The sequence below is a fragment of the Babylonia areolata genome, chromosome 28 (genome assembly GCF_041734735.1).
Source record: "Babylonia areolata isolate BAREFJ2019XMU chromosome 28, ASM4173473v1, whole genome shotgun sequence".
NCBI lineage: Eukaryota > Metazoa > Mollusca > Gastropoda > Neogastropoda > Buccinidae > Babylonia > Babylonia areolata.
In genome coordinates, this window is record NC_134903.1 from 25,761,778 (window position 1) to 25,780,484 (window position 18,707).

Below are 18,707 nucleotides of genomic sequence, written 5' to 3' on the forward strand. Positions count from 1 at the left end.
GCAGACAGAGCATGCTGAGCAATTGTAGGGAATCGTTTTCCATTTTCTCTCCCCGAAGAGGAATGATGAGGGCTGTTTTCTGTGTGTGTCCCAGGATTTGCCAGTTCCTGCCCGTGGCAGAAGACCTGGAACTGGACTTGCCCAAGGTCTGGGACTATACGACCGATCTTCTGTCGGAGTTCGGGGCAGTCCCGGACTTGGCAGCCAGAATTCTGACGGCCGTGTCCTCCATCCAAACCCTGAACAAAAGGGGGGTGCAGAAAGTCATCCAAGTCCTCAGTGCCTTTGAAACTGAAGGCACCTCCACAAAGGTCGTGGTGGGCTTGGATGCCAGTCAAATGACCAGTGATGAACTCGATCACCGGACCAACACCATCGTGAGCGAGTTTATAGCTCGCGGCAACATCAGGGAGACGCAGGAGAGTATCGCTGTGCTGACAAACCTGAACTACGGCTTGCTGATCAGGTGTATGACGGCGAAACTGATCGAGATGAATGGGTCCAAGTCCAAAGACCTTGGACAGTTCCTGCTGCACATGCTGGCAGAGAAGGTCTTCACTAAGAAAGACATCATCAGTGGGTGAGTAGAAGTATGATAAAAAAAATTGATTGTGTCTGCTTGACAGTGTGTGTGCGTACAGTAGCCAGTAGAAACTGACTGATGTGAGAGGCCACGTGAAAAGAACTGTGCTCATGAGGCAATGAGGGAAAGCAGCATTGTGGAAGAGTATAAAGAGACGTGCAGGTATAGAAATTCATTGAACATGCCATTATTTAGCATCCATAATAAATGACTCTGATTGTGGCAATAATTCTGTGAAAATGACTGTGGCAGTGATTCTGTAGAAACTGGCGTGAGTAATGAAAACCAAAGCCAAGCACCTCCACATTTTTTGCGCTCATGGTTTGGCACTGTACATTGTATTCGCAAAGCAGAGCATGGTGAGCAGTTGTAGGGAATCGTTTTCCATTTTCTCTTCCCGAAGGACTGTAATGGTGAGGGCCGTTTGCTGTTTGTGCCCAGGACTGCTCATTTCCTGCCCGTGGCGGAATCCCTGGAACCGGACTTGCCCAAGGTGTGGGACCACATGGCTGATGTTCTGTCAGCGTTCGGGGCAATCCCGCAACTTGCAAGCAGAATTCTGAAGGCCATGCAGTCCATCAACACCCAGCGCTGGAAAAGGGGGGTGCAGAAAGTCATGAAAACCCTCCGTCAGATTGTCTCTAGGTGAGTACTTGTTCGGCAGTAGAAGATGAGATTTAAGGTGATTACTTGTTTGGTTGTGGAAGATGAGATTTAAGATGGGTACTTAATTGACCGTAGAAGATTAGATTTAAGGTGATAAACTGTTTGGTCGTTGAGACTGAAGGTGAAGACTTGTTTGTTGGAACAGGTTTATGAATGCTTGACAATGGTAATCCATTGCTTCCTTGAAACAGTACAGTTTCGAAGTGGAAGAGCTTTTCTTTTGTACCTGACTTATGTAGATGAGACTATGGTTAATCAGTCTGGAAACGATGTTACAACTTTACTTCTGTTGTACTCAAGGATATTCTCACGTTTTAAAGAGATGCATTAACAGACCTGTTGAATGTCCTCAAGCCATTTGCGCGCCATTGTCTTGCTTGAAAAAGCAGAACTTTGACATTTGATCCACTCTGTCTCGTGTACATTTCCTTGCCAATAACGTGCCCCTCCTTTCATTTTTCCAGTCCAGGACGATGAACAGGCACACAGTCCAGGACGACGAACAGGCACACAGTCCAGGACGATGAACAGGCACAGTCCAGGACGATGAACGGGCACACAGTCCAGGACGAGGAACAGGCACACAGTCCAGGACGAGGAACAGGCACAGTCCAGGACGAGGAACAGGCACAGTCCAGGACGAGGAACAGGCACACAGTCCATGACGAGGAACAGGCACAGTCCAGGACGAGGAACAGGCACAGTCCAGGACGAGGAACAGGCACAGTCCAGGACGATGAACAGGCACAGTCCAGGACGAGGAACAGGCACAGTCCAGGACGATGAACAGGCACACAGTCCAGGACGAGGAACAGGCACACAGTCCAGGACGACGAACAGGCACACAGTCCAGGATGAGGAACAGGGGCACAGTCCAGGACGATGAACAGGCACAGTCCAGGACGATGAACAGGCACAGTCGGGGATCATCTGAACTGTCACTCTGGCGACCTCAGTGACAAATCAACAGCCAGCACGCTAAGTCTTCACGTGAGGGTTGATGGCCTGGGAAAGGTCCAACTGTGCACCAAAAACATGAAAAACTGGTGCTACGTGACCTGCATGCGACTAAAGTGCGAAACAGAAATGCTAATGTGTATTTCATTATCGTACGATTCTTGTATGTATGTATCTATATTCCCAGTATCTTCTGTTTCTTTTTCTTTCTATGTTTCTTCTTCTTCTTTCCCCAGATGTTTGATGTCAAAAAGCAGTTGTTGCTTATTCAATTACCATCTTGAAATAAGAATTTTAACTTGACACACAATTTGTGCAAATATTTTGTTGATGAAAGATTGTGGAAAGGTGCTCACAACTTGTGCGATTTTTAAAGCTGTAGAAAGACTGAAAATGTGTTGCCAGGAAGTTGGGCAGTGTGGTTTGGTGGAGGAGAACGTGTTGGGTTGTGAAGAGGTCGTGGTAGGTAGGTTGTGAAGAGGTTGTGGTAGGAGCAAAACCTTTGGAGCCTCTGCCCGTTCTCATTCAGCTTGCCAATACCGAAGTGGCCAATGCAACTGGGCCAGGAGTTGTGGTCTGAACCCTATCGGGCATTGAAGTCGCCGAGAAGGTACAGCTGTTCTGTGACAGGGATGTCTCGGATGGTGGTATCAAGCTCCTCATAGAACTGGTCCTTAGTCTCCGCAGAAGTGTGGGAGCATAGACGCTCAGGAGGTTCACTGGGCCGGAGGAGGTTGACAGGCAGAGGGCGAGGATGCGGGCTGTGCCACTGTATGGCAGTTCCACAGAGGACAGTAGAGAGTTCCTCACGGCGAATCCAACGCCATGCAGTCTTGGCTCTTCAAGTTCCTTGCCCTGCCAGAAGAACGTGTAGTTCTGTTCCCTGAGGTTGCCGCTTAAGGCAAGTCCTTTTTCCTGTAGTGCAGCAATGTCGATGTTGAGCCTTGTGAGCTCACGGTCGATGATGGCTGTTTTCCTGGAACCATCGACTTGTTGCAGGTCATTTCAGAGGCCAGGACACATTGTCCTGACATTCCAGCTGGCTAAAACACAAGATGGGTAATTTGTTTTTTTGTTTCTGTTTTTGCTTGGTACAGGGTTTCAGTCTGCTTGTCGGTCTTTTCCCTAGCCCCAAACACCCATTAAAGCAGGCAGACTGTGGCAGGTCAGCACCTTATTAGCTGGGGTCTGCACAGCTTGGAGCGGGCGGTAGCTGAACAGTGGGACTACGATGGTCCCTCCCACTGTCGGAGGCAGCCCATAGCGCCTGGACCTACGCCAATCGGTCCTAGCTTATAACTCGCCTCACCGATGCAGTCCGAAGGAACGCAGAGCGATACGTTCGGCACCAGCTTGGCTGCAGGAACTGCCGGAAGAAAGTCAATGCGACGTCCAACCGCCTTGGGGGCTCCAACTCCGGATTTTCCCTCAGGATTTACTCCCGAAGCTCTTCCCGTGATAAGGTATGCCGCAAGGCAGCGGAGGTTTGGAGTCAGGGTTTTCCTTCCCCTAGATGGACTGCCCTCCCAGGCTGACGAGCTCCATCTGCCCGAAGCATCTGGTCTTGAGGCGCCAGAGACCCGCCTTTCGTCCCTTCTCCTGTCAGTTAAAGCAGTTCTGCCGGGCTTAGAGGCTAAGCCACACGGGCAGGCCAGGAGTTGGGCTTGGTTGTCAGAGGCTATTTGAGACGCACGCCGTATGGGAGCACTTTATAGGTGGTGGGAGCTTGTCCCCACTACCGCCCCCAGCTATGACAATCCTCATATTGGAACCATTCCGCAAGTATCCTGACAATTTGTGCGAATGTGCAAATGTCTTCACAACGTGTGTGAGTGGATATGGTAGAGAAAGTGCAAGTATCTTCACATCATGTGTAATGTGATAAGCAGCAGAACGATTGTGCAAATGTCCTGACAACTTGTGAGTTTACATATGTAAGTATTGGTAGCAAGCCCTCTCCTTCCTTCCCAACACCTACGTTTTCAATTTCGTTCTTAGGAAACTGGAAGGAAGCACACACAGGGTCGATACAGAATGGAGATCCTGAAAAGGGATTTTGGACAAAGTCATGTAAAAGTCGTGGAAATAAAAATCAAGCCTTCAAAGACACAGATGCTTGCATTGATAGATGAAAAAGAAATGAAGTAAGAACCTTGTAAACCTTTACATACATAGCAATCCCATGGAACTGTTTATCAGGTGCAGAAAGATTGTACTAATGTCCTAACAACCTGCGCGAGGGTATAAACTGTAAAAAGATTGTGCAAATAACTCTTGATAGAAGAACGAAAACATGTTTTAAACCTGGGACCTTCAGCTACTGTAACTATACAATTTGGGTGCATTTTTAGTGTTAAATCAAGATGTAACCTAAGTTTTCTCAGCTGGCCATTTTGACAAACAAAAGAAAGCATTTTGTGAGGAAAAATAGTTAATTCATAGCCATAGAAATTTCTGAAAATGGTATGAAGTGGTTTGGAAAAGTCAAGGAATATTGATCTTGTAAACCTGTACGCACCCTGTCGCCGTGAGGTAAAGCATCATTTGGAATCCACAGACATGTATCAGCAGAAGTATTATATGTAAGACCCATAGACCTGTATCAGCAGAAGTACTACATGTAAGACCCACAGGCCTGTATCAGAAGTACTACATGTAAGACCCACAGGCCTGTATCAGAAGTACTACATGTAAGACCCACAGGCCTGTATCAGAAGTACTACATGTAAGACCCACAGGCCTGTATCAGAAGTACTACATGTAAGACCCACAGACCTGTATCAGAAGTACTACATGTAAGACCCACAGGCCTGTATCAGCAGAAGTACTACATGTAAGACACACAGACCTGTATCAGAAGTACTACATGTAAGACCCACAGGCCTGTATCAGAAGTGCTACATGTAAGACCCACAGGCCTGTATCAGCAGAAGTACTACATGTAAGACCCATAGACCTGTATCAGAAGTACTACATGTAAGACCCACAGGCCTGTATCAGCAGAAGTACTACATGTAAGACACACAGGCCTGTATCACAGAAGTACTACATGTAAGACCCACAGGTCTGTATCAGAAGTACTACATGTAAGACCCACAGGCCTGTATCAGCAGAAGTACTACATGTAAGACCCACAGGCCTGTATCAGCAGAAGTACTACATGTAAGACCCACAGGCCTGTATCAGCAGAAGTACTACATGTAAGACCCACAGGCCTGTATCAGCAGAAGTACTACATGTAAGACCCACAGACCTGTATCAGAAGTACTACATGTAAGACCCACAGGCCTGTATCAGAAGTACTACATGTAAGACCCACAGGCCTGTATCAGAAGTGCTACATGTAAGACCCACAGGCCTGTATCAGCAGAAGTGCTACATGTAAGACCCACAGGCCTGTATCAGCAGAAGTACTACATGTAAGACCCACAGGCCTGTATTAGAAGTATCATATGTAAAATCCGGTAACCCGTCCTCCCCACCCTCCCCACCACCCACGCTTTTGATTTCGTTCCTGTAAGAAATCAGCAGGAATCACACGTGAGTCATGAAGACTGGTTACATCCCTTGTTCTCTCAGTTAGATCACTGTAATTCTCTGTTAGCAGGTCTCCGCAAATGAAATGAAATGAAATTATGGTGCTTAGAGCCTCGCCGACCACTAAGGCCATCTCAAGGCTATCGCCGCGTTAATAACTACAAGGATAGAAAAAACAACAACAATTAAAACGAGTCACCACTTCAAACTTTCCACTCCAAAGTTTAAAAAAAAATCCATAGTTTAAAACCTTCAAATCTGGTTAAAAATGTTCACTTCTTTTAAGAAGTCCATGAGCGCCCACGGAGGGACATCACGAAACAAGGTCTTCAAAGAAACCGCCGTGTAAGGTCTGTGTCTAACGTCATGCAGATCCCAACAGTCAAGGAGCACGTGTTTCACGGTGAGAGGCTCATCACAGGGAATACATGGAGGGGCCTCTTCTCCCCCTTCAACAAGTAAGAATGAGTAAAAAAAAAAAAAGAAAAAAAAGTGTGCCCCGCACGCAGTCTGCACAGCACAGACTCCTTTCTGTTCTTCACCCCCGAAGGGAGGGTCTCTTATAGGTCTGGACGGATCTGGAAGTGCTTGTTGTCCGTCTGGGTGTTCCACTCCTCTTGCCAAAGATCCTTAACATAAGTGTTCACCTTCCCTTCATGTCTGTGTATGGTACAAAGGATCTGGATAATTCTTTCTTTACAGCGTTTCTGGCCAGCAGGTCTGCCCTTTCGTTACCACGAATGCCAACATGTCTGGGAACCCAGGCTAACAAAACCTCGTATCCTTTCTTCGTTGCGAGAGTAAAAGCTTCATAAAATTCCAGCAGTTTGGGATGACTGATATTCCTGCAGGCGATCGCCTCCAGGGCTGACAAGGAGTTGGAAAAGATCATGAATCTCTCTTGTTTCGAAGAGAGAACCATTTTTACCGCCAGAACCAGTGCGGTCAGTTCCGCAGTGTACACCGAGCTGTCAGACAGGATGTGTTCCGTTGAGGCCGGTCAGGAAAGGCGGGACAGAACGCAGATGCAGCGACTCCGTCCTCTGACTTGGAACCGTCAGTGAAGATTCTTTGAAAAGTGGGAATTTGTGGCAGAGTTCTGAAAAGTAAGTTATGTAGGCCAGAGAACTGGTGGAGTCTTTACGGTACGAGGCCAGATCGAATCAGACCTCAGGTGTTCTAAAGGTCCACGGAGGGCTGTCGGGGAACTTAGACAAATCTGAGATGCCACCGACATCCAGATCGGCATTTTCTAAGTGCGGCTGAATGCAGAGTCCAAGAGGAGGGATGCAGTTTGGGTTGTCTTTAAATTTCTTGTCGAAAGGGTTGTTGAATACAGCGTCGTAAGCAGGGTTTGTAGGTTCAGAAAACAATTTCAAATAATAATTTAGGGTCAGCTTCAATCTACGGTTGGAGAGAGGCGGTTCCCCCGCCTCTACATACAGGCTGTGCACAGGGGTGGTGCGGAAAGCACCTAAGCTGAGACGGAGCCCTTGGTGGTGTACAGGGTCCAACAGTTTCAGGTAGGACGGTCTGGCCGAGCCGTATACTACACTTCCATAATCCAGTTTGGACCGGACCAGGGCTCTGTAGAGGTGCAAGAGAGTTCTCTTATCAGCACCCCAGCCCGTGTGTGCTACAACTCGGATGATGTTCAGGGCTTTTTGGCAAGATATTTTCAGCTGTTTGATATGGCTGATGAAGTTCAGCTTCTGATCAAAGACGACCCCTAAAAATTTGGCTTCCTTGACCGCCGGGATGGTGGATTTTCCCAGTCGGATTTCAGGGTCCGGATAGGTCTCCGCAAGAAGTACGTTGAAAAATTTCAAAAAGTGATGAATTGTGCTGCTCGTCTTGTCTACACGGCACGTAAACGTGACCACATCTCTCCTCTCCTTACAGAACTGCACTGGCTGCCTGTTTCTTTCAGAATTCAGTACAAGATTGCCACAATTTGTTATGTTATCTCTGGCTCTGCTCCTCCTTATCTCCAGGAACTCCTCCAGGTCTATTTTCCGTCTCGGTCTCTGCGTTCCTCCTGTGACACTCGCATTTTTCGCATACCAAGCAGGCGAAAGAAACTCCATGGGGAACGCGCTTTCTCTTTCATTGGACCTGTCATCTGGAGCAAATTCCCTTATTCTGTCCGACACGCTTAGTCTTTGTCCTCGTTCAAATATCTCAAAACTCACTTTTTCCACAGTTGTTATTAGTTTTCCCGCCCTGTGTGTCTGTCTGCGATTGTTGGTGGGTGGAGAGAGGAATGGGGCTGTATCGGTATGAATGCCTGGTGTGTGTGTGTGTGTGTGTGTGTGTGTGTGTGTGTGTGACCTGTTTATTTTGTGATGCCTAAAGGCAAATGAATATTATGAAGTGTATCTGCATCAATGTATGTATGTGTAATTGTGTTTGTAAACGCTCTGGGCTCTCCGGAGATCGAGCGTCCAGATATTCATTATTATTATCATTATTATTTATTGTTCTTCTGTGAACTGAGTGTTTGATTTTTATTTCACAGCAGTGATGAAATTTTTATTTGTGGCCTCATTTGCATGCGAGCCAACGGAGCTTATCACTTTCGTCATTCTATACTACATCAGTATGATACGAAAGTAATTAATAAAAAGAAAAACTGAAAACATGTGTCCTTTGGAGTCTTTGTTACTTGTACTCTGTCTACTTGTACATCTGTGGTCCTTTTGAAGTAAGAACCTTGAAAAACAAACATATCAGTCCCACAGAACTCTGAAATTCAAACTAACAAGCAGAAAAACTCGGAAGATTCGGCGCAAATACAGACATTCTGTTCTTGGCGAGAGTCGGTTTACTTTATTCAGATATGGGATCGACAGTACCAAAAGTACACACACATGCACAGAGCCGAACTGAATGTGCGCGCGCACGCTCACACACACATTCCCACACGTACTTTGAAAAGAATACACATGCATGCACACACACATACTCTTGTTATTCTCTCTCTCTCTCCTTCACACACAAGTGCACACATATCAGCGCGCTCACGCAATTACACAGGGCTGAATAAAATTTAATAACACACACACACACCAGCCCGTGCACTCTCTCTCTCTCTCTGTCTGTCTCTCATGTATATACACGCGGAGTTGAAACGACACACACATACACACAAGACACACACACACACACACACACACACACAAGACACTCACACACACACACACACACACACACACAAGACTCTCTCTCTCTCTCACACACACACACACACAAACAAGACACACACACACACACAAGACACACACACATACACACAAGACTCTCTCTCTCTCTCTCTCTCACACACACAAGACACTTATACACACATGCACACAAGACTCACACACACACACACACACACACACACACACACATACACAAGACACTCACACACACACGCATACACACGTGCACGTGGCTGAAAGATCAAGGAGGGGGAGAACTGATTTCGTTGTTGTCAAGAGAAGTTAATAAATCGTTCGCAATTTTGAGAAGGGCTGTCTCGGTGTCATGACCGGTGTGGTAAGCAGACTGAAATGGGTAATTTAAGTGACTGCTACTGAGGTGGTCGCGAAGTTGAGCAAGGACAACTTTTTCAGCTTACCTTTGAGAAAAAGGGAAAATTAGAAACGGGTCTGTAATTTTTTTTAGTGAGTCTGGATCGAGACTGGGCTTTTTGAGCAATGGCCGTAAGATAGACTTAAACACATTGGGAAAAGAGCCAGACAGAAGAGAGTTGTTGATAACAGCAGTGATGTGGGGAAGAAGTGTGTCAAGGCAGAGGCTGAAAAAGGAAGAAGGAAGAGGGTCAAGTTGGCATGTTTTAATGCTTGACTGTCTGATAATTCTATCGACAGTGTCAACAGAGACAGGCTGGAAAGAGGTGAGGGGGTGCTAAAGAAAGGTGGATCGGTAAAGACGAAGGAGGCGACAGAAAAAGTGTCCAGAGTCTGACGGAGGTCCAGGATCTTACTGGTGAAGAAATCTGAAAGTGCTTGTGGAAGTTGGGAGGGTGGGATGTTGGTGGGAAGGGGAGAGGGGTCGGATTTGCCAAGGAGCTTGTTGGTGACTGAATATAACATTCTGGACGTGGCACATGCAGCAGTTTTGGCATCATAATATGCAGTGTCAGCAGTGTTCACAGCTTTGTTAGCAGCCTGAAGTATTTGTTTGTGAACGGTGATGCTCGTTTTCAGCCACTGTCTCTCGGCTCTGCGACTGGGGGCCAACGTCGGAGAACCTCGGAGACGGCAGACACTGGGCGACCCTACATCTGGTGACAGGGGCGACCCTACATCTAGTGGCAGGGGCGACCCTACATCTAGTGACAGGGGCGACCCTACATGCGACCCTACATCTAGTGACAGGGGCGACCCTACATCTAGTGACAGGGGCGACCCTACATCTGGTGACAGGGGCGACCCTACATCTAGTGACAGGGGCGACCCTACATCTGGTGACAGGGGCGACCCTGCATCTGGTGACAGGGGCGACCCTACATCTAGTGGCAGGGGCGACCCTACATCTAGTGACAGGGGAGACCCTACATCTGGTGACAGGGGCGTACTGGTCCAGCGGCGGGCCGGAATGGCTGGGTACATACCTGTTCTGCTGGCGCTTACGTGCGCGCACGTGCTCACACGGAGATACTCACCAATGGCATGCACCCACTCACCTAGTCGACCGTCCCTCCCTTCCTAATCCCACCCCCCTTCTCCCCGTCCCCCCACACCCTATCTTCCTGGCAAAACCTCACCCATGCCACAGACCCTTACTGTTTTACGTATCGATGATGAACCGACCCGAGACTGATTGTTCGGAGTTTTACTGTGTCCCCCCACCCCCTCATCACATCAAGCACAATAAACATATGCGCATACAAGCTCGTACGTACAATACATACATACATGCATGAATCCATCCATGCATTCGACGGACACACACAACACAGCGTTACAAATATACCTACACAATCAACTAACTACTTTCACGTATGAGAGAGGGTCTAGAGGAAATGCTGCTGGAAGAGGAAAGTCTTGAGGTTAGATTTAAAGGAAGGCAGTGAGGGGCTGTGACGGACGTGGTGAGGCAGAGTTCCATATTTGAACACCAGATGTTGAAGAGGCTCGACCACCGTGTTGTTCTCTTTTGTATTTGGGGACGTGGAAGGTTCTACCATCGACAGCAGAGCGAAGAGAACGGGAGGGTACAATGATTTGAAAGATGTCAGAGAGGTATCGGGGTGCAGTTCCAGATATGACATGGTAGCAGAGACAGGCGGCTTTGTATTTGATTCTTTGCTCTATGGGTAACCAGTGCAACTCTTTTAGAAGGGGTGTGCAGTGTGCGGATCTTTTTGCTTTATAAGTCAGTTTGGCGGCGGAGTTTTTTACCTGCTGTAATGGTTTGAGGAGTGTTTGCGGACAACTGATGAGAAGAGAGTTGCAATAGTCTAATCTAGAGAGTATGCACGAACTAACTAGTGTTTTGGTTGCGTCGAGTGTGAGTTAGTAGCGTTTGGAGCTGATTCGTCTGAGTTCAAAGTAGGCTGCTTGACAGGTTTTGCTCATGTGACACTGCATGGAAAGATCTTTATCGAGAACAAAAAGCCAAGGTCACGGATTAGATCAGAGATTGTGATGGAGGAGTTTCCGAGATTGACAGTGGAAAGCAGAAGTGGCATCTACTGATGGAGGAAGGATACATTATCACAGAATATAAATGCACAAAATGGTATTTGATACAGTAAGGGTACGCTCGCACCGTTACCACTGTCATCACCGAACGCTGACACACCTGGCCGGTTTGACCCCCCCCCCCCCCCTCCAAACATCGACTGTCCTGACTTGCTTTGCACGTGCGGTGCTCAGTTCGCTGGCTCGCTCTGTTTCTGCACCCGGTGGGTGTCAAAGTGTTCATGTTTGTCAAGGCCAGCCAAATCCCAAAGCCACCTCTAGAATGCTATTTCCCTCCTTCCCAGTACAAACTTCCCCCCAGTAAGTTGTTATAAGAGAGAGAGACAGAGAGAGACAAAGGACAAAAACAAGAAAAAAAACATGAGGTCTGGGCCCATACACCTGATTTCAAAACAACTGATAATGAACATGATGAACAGGCTGAAAGTGCAGTGGTAACCAAGGAAACGAGAATTCCTGGGTCTGAATCACTCCAGGAGCAAGATTTCTCTCCTCCCTCAACTAGACTTTGAGTGGTGGTCTGGGGTCTAGTCTTTGGGATGGTAATATTGATAAACCAAGATGCTGTGTGTAGCATCCGTTTGCTGCGTTTAATAAAAAGAAACAAAGTGTGACAAAAAGTGTTGTCCCCCTACGAAACTCGTCAAAATTCTTTTGTCAATGGAGATAATCACATCAAAGGAAAAAGCTGAAAACTATAAATGAATGGTCTGAACAATGTTACATAGAAAAGACAATAAGCGATAGCCCCACCCCTCCCCAACAACAAAAAAGCAACAACAATAATAATAATAATAATGGTACTTATATAGCGCTAAATCTTGTGCATAAACAAATCAAAGCGCTTTCGCACCAGTCATTCTCACGCAAGCATAACTCTAAAACTGAAAAAAACTAAAAAGACAAGGAAGAGGCACGGAAGGGAGGCAAGAACAACAGAACAACAGCAACAAAAAACACAAACAAGAAAACAAGAACCCAAAAACAAACAAGCAAAAACAAAACAAAACAAAACAAAAAACAAAACCAAGAACAAAAACAAACAAACACACACACACACACACACACAAAAACCCAACAAAAAACAGCTAACACACCTACACAACAAAAGGTGACACAAATGCTTCACAAACTGTGGTCATGCCATTGTGAGTAAAACAGAAAACAGATGCAAATGAAGCAACTGGGTTACTGTGTTAGAGTCACAATCAAACAGTCCAACCTGAGCGTGTCATCCCCTGGTAAATTCTGCTACATCCACTGATGGGGAAATGATCCTCCTCTTCATCACCAACACACAATCAGCAGTCACGGACACGATACAAAAGTGTCGAGTCAACATTCTTCTTGGTAGGCATCGAAACTTTGAGAAAATTGTTGGTAAGGGAATACGCTCAAGAATCAACGTAAAACTAACAATATTCAAGCTGTCATAAAAAAATTTTCGACACCTGAGCGTAAACACTGTTTATCATGCTGTCTGGCTTTTTCAAGTCTTACTAAAGTCCACGCTGCACGCACTGAGCACATGGCATGTCAGTTCGTGTGCAACTGCGCCTCCCTGAAGTGCAGTGACTTGTCTTTGCAGTAACTCTTTGCATGATCAGTCAGGAGTGAAGGATGCAGGACTGATAACACAATCTTCCATCGTTGATCCCTAGAATAACCACACTGATGATACGAGGTACTACGCAGTGATGCCAAATGTCTGATAGTTAGCACATTGACAGTAAAGGGCAAGACAGTATCATTATCAGTAGCTCAAGGTGGCGTCACTGCGTTCGGTCAAATATACGCTACACCACATTTGCCAAGCAGATGCCTGACCAGCAGCGTAACCCAACGCGCTTAGTCAGGCCTTGAGAGAAAAACAACAACAAAATAAATAAATAAAATAAAATGAATGAATAGATAGATAAATAAAATAAAATAAAAATGAAATAAAATAAAACAAAACAAACAAAACTAACTAAATAAATGAATAAAATGAAACGAAATAATGTACCCTTACTACCTGCCAAGGGTGACTGTCCACGAAGCAGAGATAAATATGGCGGATCCTTTTGCAGCGTTTTTCTTTCTTTCTTTTTTTTTTAAAGGGAAAACAAGCGTGCTTTACGGATAGCACGTGTTTTGCGAACTCTCTCGAGAACGTTCCGAGCTGTGGTGGATGAGAAGTTAAACAGAGCATGCACAGACCGAAATCCTTGGGATTATTAAAAAAAAAAAAAAAAAAAAAAAAAAAAAAAAAAAAAAAAGTCGATGGGTTAGCTGCCTGAGCAAACCTGTGTGTCCTGAATACGAAGGTAACTTATCCTTATAGGTAAACTGTACCCGCGGGTTCCAACCATGTCAAAGATAATCTGCTTGAAGGCAAAATGAATTTTGTCCTGATAGTTCGCACATTGACAGTGAAGAGCGAGACAGTTCCTGTTCAGGCAGCAGTGACGGGTCAACCTGACAGGTTCATGTCACAAACGTTTGGCTTTGTTGACAGGGTCAACCTTGTCAACACAACGTGCAAACAAATGAAAACATTTTGAACATCTTAAGTCCTTTGCTGATGGCTCCACAACAGAGACGATCTGGCCGAGCATTTTGATTGGATGTGTCCACTAGAGTGGTTATAAATAATGGTTATGATAATAATTTAAAAAAACGAACACACACACACACAATGACTTGAGAAATGACAATGTCTTCTTTAGTGCGGCACTTTGCTAGAAAACAAAACAACATAACCCCCCCTTTTTTTAAATGAATAAAACACTCAGAAACACAACCCACCAAACAAAACAAAAAAGCAACCCCCGCCCCCCCCCCAAAAAAAAAAGAAAAAGCCCCCCCCCTCCCCCCGAAAAAACACACCAAAAACCAAAAAAAACAACAAAAAACAACAGCAACAAAAAATACCCCGAAATCCAACAACAAAAAACCAACCAACCAAGCAACAACAACCCCCCCCCCTCCACCAAAAAACCGAAAAATAACAGCAACAAAACAATGAACTAACCAACCAACAAAAACCACCAACAAAACAAACAAAAAAACTAACAACCAAACAACAAGAAGAAGAAAACGAATTACAATTTTTCAGAACAAAACCAAAAATAACCAATCACTGCCACCAGTTCCCTTTAGGACAGCCCGGATTTCTGATTAAAAATATTCGTCAGGGAACCAGCAAGCTGACAGCAGAAGACGGACATTAGACTGACGCCGTTTCAAAAGAACTTTGAAACTTAACTTGATAATTCACCAATAAAAGTCTAAAGCATATCACTGACACAGTCCTACAGAATCAACACACACAGACACAGGCACACACACACACACTTTTCCCCCTGTAATATCACTTAACAATGAAAAGACGTTAAACTGAAGAAAGAAAGAAAGAAAGAACACACACACACACACACACACACACACGTACACACAGCCATACAGACACAGACGCAAAGCAGATAACACACACACAGACACACACACAGACACACACGTCTGTTTGGCTGTCTGAATATATATATATATATATATATATATATATATATATATATATATATCAACACAACAGCGACACACTCACCTGTCACCGGATCATCACACTGCAGTTGTCATCATTCTGCACGTGCAGTACAGCTGACACAAGGACCGTAGTCATGGAGACTGACACGTGCAGGACAGCTGACACAAGGACCGTAGTCATGGAGACTGACACGTGCAGTACAGCTGACACAAGGACCGTAGTCATGGAGACAGACACGTGCAGTACAGCTGACACAAGGACCGTAGTCATGGAGACAGACACGTGCAGTACAGCTGACACAAGGACCGCGGTCATGGAGACAGACACTGCAGTACAGCTGACACAAGGACCGTAGTCATGGAGACAGACACATGCAGTACAGCTGACACAAGGACCGTAGTCATGGAGACACTTGTGGTACAGCTGACACAAGGACCGTAGTCATGGAGACAGACACTGCAGTACAGCTGACACAAGGACCGTAGTCATGGAGACACTTGTGGTACAGCTGACACAAGGACCGTAGTCATGGAGACAGACACGTGCAGTACAGCTGACACAAGGACCGTAGTCATGGAGACAGACACTGCAGTACAGCTGACACAAGGACCGTAGTCATGGAGACAGACACGTGCAGTACAGCTGACACAAGGACCGTAGTAATGGAGACTTCCGTACGTCGGGCGTGAAGCAAAACGTCTGGACTTCCAACGTCAACACTTTTGCTGCAGCAAAGTCGGTATTCATGGGGCGGACGTGTAGGTCTGACAACGAACGACTGAACTTCTCACAATTTGTTCTTGACAACGCCTACGTTTTTATATAGAAAGGGATTTTATCGAACGAGCTCCCATATGCGCATGCTTGTCAGCTGCTGCACGCATCGAAATTTACGCTTGGTTTGTCCAGCCTGGAGTTCATTGGTTTGTTGTGTGTGTGTGTGGGTGGGGGGGGGGGGAATCGGTGGTAGGGCATCACTTACACGTGCGATCGTGCGGCATGCACGTGGTTGTTATGTTTTGAAGCGCCAGTGTGTGTGTGTGTGTGTGTGTGATTATAACTTTTATGTATCATACTTCTTTTTGTTGTATTCTAATGAAAGGCACAAAAGTAATAAACCGTTATTATTGTCATTATTATTAGTATATCATCATCATCATAAACTTATAGAAGGTGAAGTCTGGGCATACGTGGTATAGTCTAGCCAAATCGCTGGACAAAAATCAATTTCAGCCGTTTTAGTTTGCGTTTAGACTCGGACTTCGTCAAAGTCTGCCGCCATGAATACCAACTTTCAATGGTCTGTCTCGGACAACACGTTCATCCCGGACGTTTCCGTTTACACCGCTCCATGAATACGACCCTCTGGTGGCTATGGCTGTGTGCGTTGAACGGCAGAGACGGACGACATGGCTACAGACCTTGTTCGTTAGAGAAAAAAAATTAGAGTAATTTGCCGTTGATTAAGCCGGAAAGAGAATTCGTGGGAAGTCTCTGAAAGTGAAAGTTGTGAGTTCATCGATTGTACTTGTGTAAATGCTTCACAATGGGTCTGGGGAAAACGGGAGGAAAGAAGTACTGTATGCGCTGTTCGAACTTCAAAGGAAAAAAGGTGACATCACAACGAATACCAGCCACGAATCGATTGCAGAGCATGGCGAGCTCAGAATCACTTCGTGAACTGAAAAGGACGCACCCTCAGTGGCGATGATATATTCCTTCACTTTTTACGAACAAGGTCATCAAAACAAGCACGGTATGTAACATTTTGAATCGAATATTCATTTTTTATGTTTCAAAATATATTTGTTCAATTCAACAGCCAAGCCTAAGAATGTTTTAGGTCTGATTTCTCAAAGAGGGATGATTATACTGTCTTCATTTCTCACACACTTATCTGCCTAATGTTTGAATCTAAAAGCAGAACTTAACCTTTAAAAGGGGGAATTACAGTACACCAGCTGGTCCGTCTTTTTCACATTCCAGTCACCACTGTTGTATCACACTGCTTTTCCACCACTCCTCTTGTGTGAATGGCGGAGTGAACATCCACGCTTTGTTGCGAACCATGGACGTGTAATATATACGTCCGTGTTGTGAACACTACACATTCCGTCTTGAGGGGGACAATGTCGAAGCGACCCGCTCAACGTGTGTATTGTGCAGAGAATGCACGATCGTCAAAGGTAGCTCTTCTGTTTTTGAAGGCTTTCTCCGACTGGTTGCACCAGGAAAAGTTCGTCTGCTCCTCTTTTTCATATTTTTTTCAACGTTTTTTCAGCTGTCCAAATAAATGGATGCATGAAGGTAAATGCGAACGGGCATGTTTTATTGCGAACGATGGGTTTGGATACACGTGGGCAAGTAAAACAGAACCAGGTCTTGAACTCACATCCTCCACATCACACACAACCACACCCTTTTGAGAGGGCTCAGTCATTGTGCATCATCGTTCGCAAACTGACTCATAACAAAATATCCTGTGGTCTGATTGCAAATGACATTTTCGGAAATTCCTGTCCAGACTGACGTTCTGATATGTCACCAACATGCTTTCTTAATTCTCTCAGCACTGGAAATGCACTGTTCATTTAACATATCCAATCAATTAATCAGCTGTTTTAAGTCGTGTCAAAGTCCTGCTACTTGCTTCCTTGATTTACGGGTTTTGAGGGCACGTTTGTGAACGTGGTCTGCAGTGGTGTGCGAAGAGAAGCCAGAAGGAGCGCGGAAACAGACGGAAACAGCTGAAGTTTGACTGGGTTCTGGAAACTGATATTCCTTTAAGTTTCAGAACAAGGTCGACGCAGACGTGACTGTAAAGTGTGTGTGGTGAGAACGCTTCGAAGTGGGGTGGTACACGAAACGTTCCAATTACACGCTGTTCGCAGTTAGGCAAACCTGCCCTATTCAAATTCACAACTGTACACATGGTCAAACACAGCCATTTCCACTTCACACTTTGTGTGTGTGTGTGTGTGTGTGTGTGTTGTTGTTGTTTTCCTGTGCGCGCGTATGTGCTTGTGTGCATGTGTCACAGCTTTTGACAGTCTCGTGTAGAATTTTTGTGCATGCCCTTCCCCGTTTACCCCCCGCCCCATTGGCGTAGTTGTTTAGTGTGTGTAGGTCCCGGTTTCACGTTTTTCACGTGCAATCGGGGAATCTCGTTTGTGCGTGTGTCACTGCTGAGCAGAGTTTAAAGTGTCTCTGTCCTGTCAGTGACACTTTTCGAGGCTTTGCGTCCGCGGCCTTCTTAGAGGAAGGTCGTGGCTGGGTTTGGGTTTGGGGCTTTTTGCCCAGTTGGCATCATCATGTGAGGATTGTTTTTCCTCCGGGTGGCTTAGCTGTGTTGTGTGCTCCAGCAATGAGGGTAGGAGTACCCTGCTGGACATGTTTGTACTTTTGTTTCCAGCCTCAGGGTATTAGCACGCGGTTGGTCCAGTTTTGCAGAATCCCCCTTGCCCTTCCTGTGTCTGTGGCCTGCAGCCTTTGTCAGCCGGGTAGCCTTGGTGCTCCAGCTGTCTGCTGTCTTCCTGCTGTCCTCGTCTCGTCACTGTTGTAGTTTGTGCTCTAGCTTCATCGTCTTCGTCTTCCTCAGTCTTCATCGTCCATGTCATCGTTTTTTTTCTGTTTTTTTGTTGTTGTTTATTTTATCATTTTATTTATTTTCATGTATTTTAATTTAATTTTATTTATTTATTTATTTATTTTTCTCAAGGCCTGA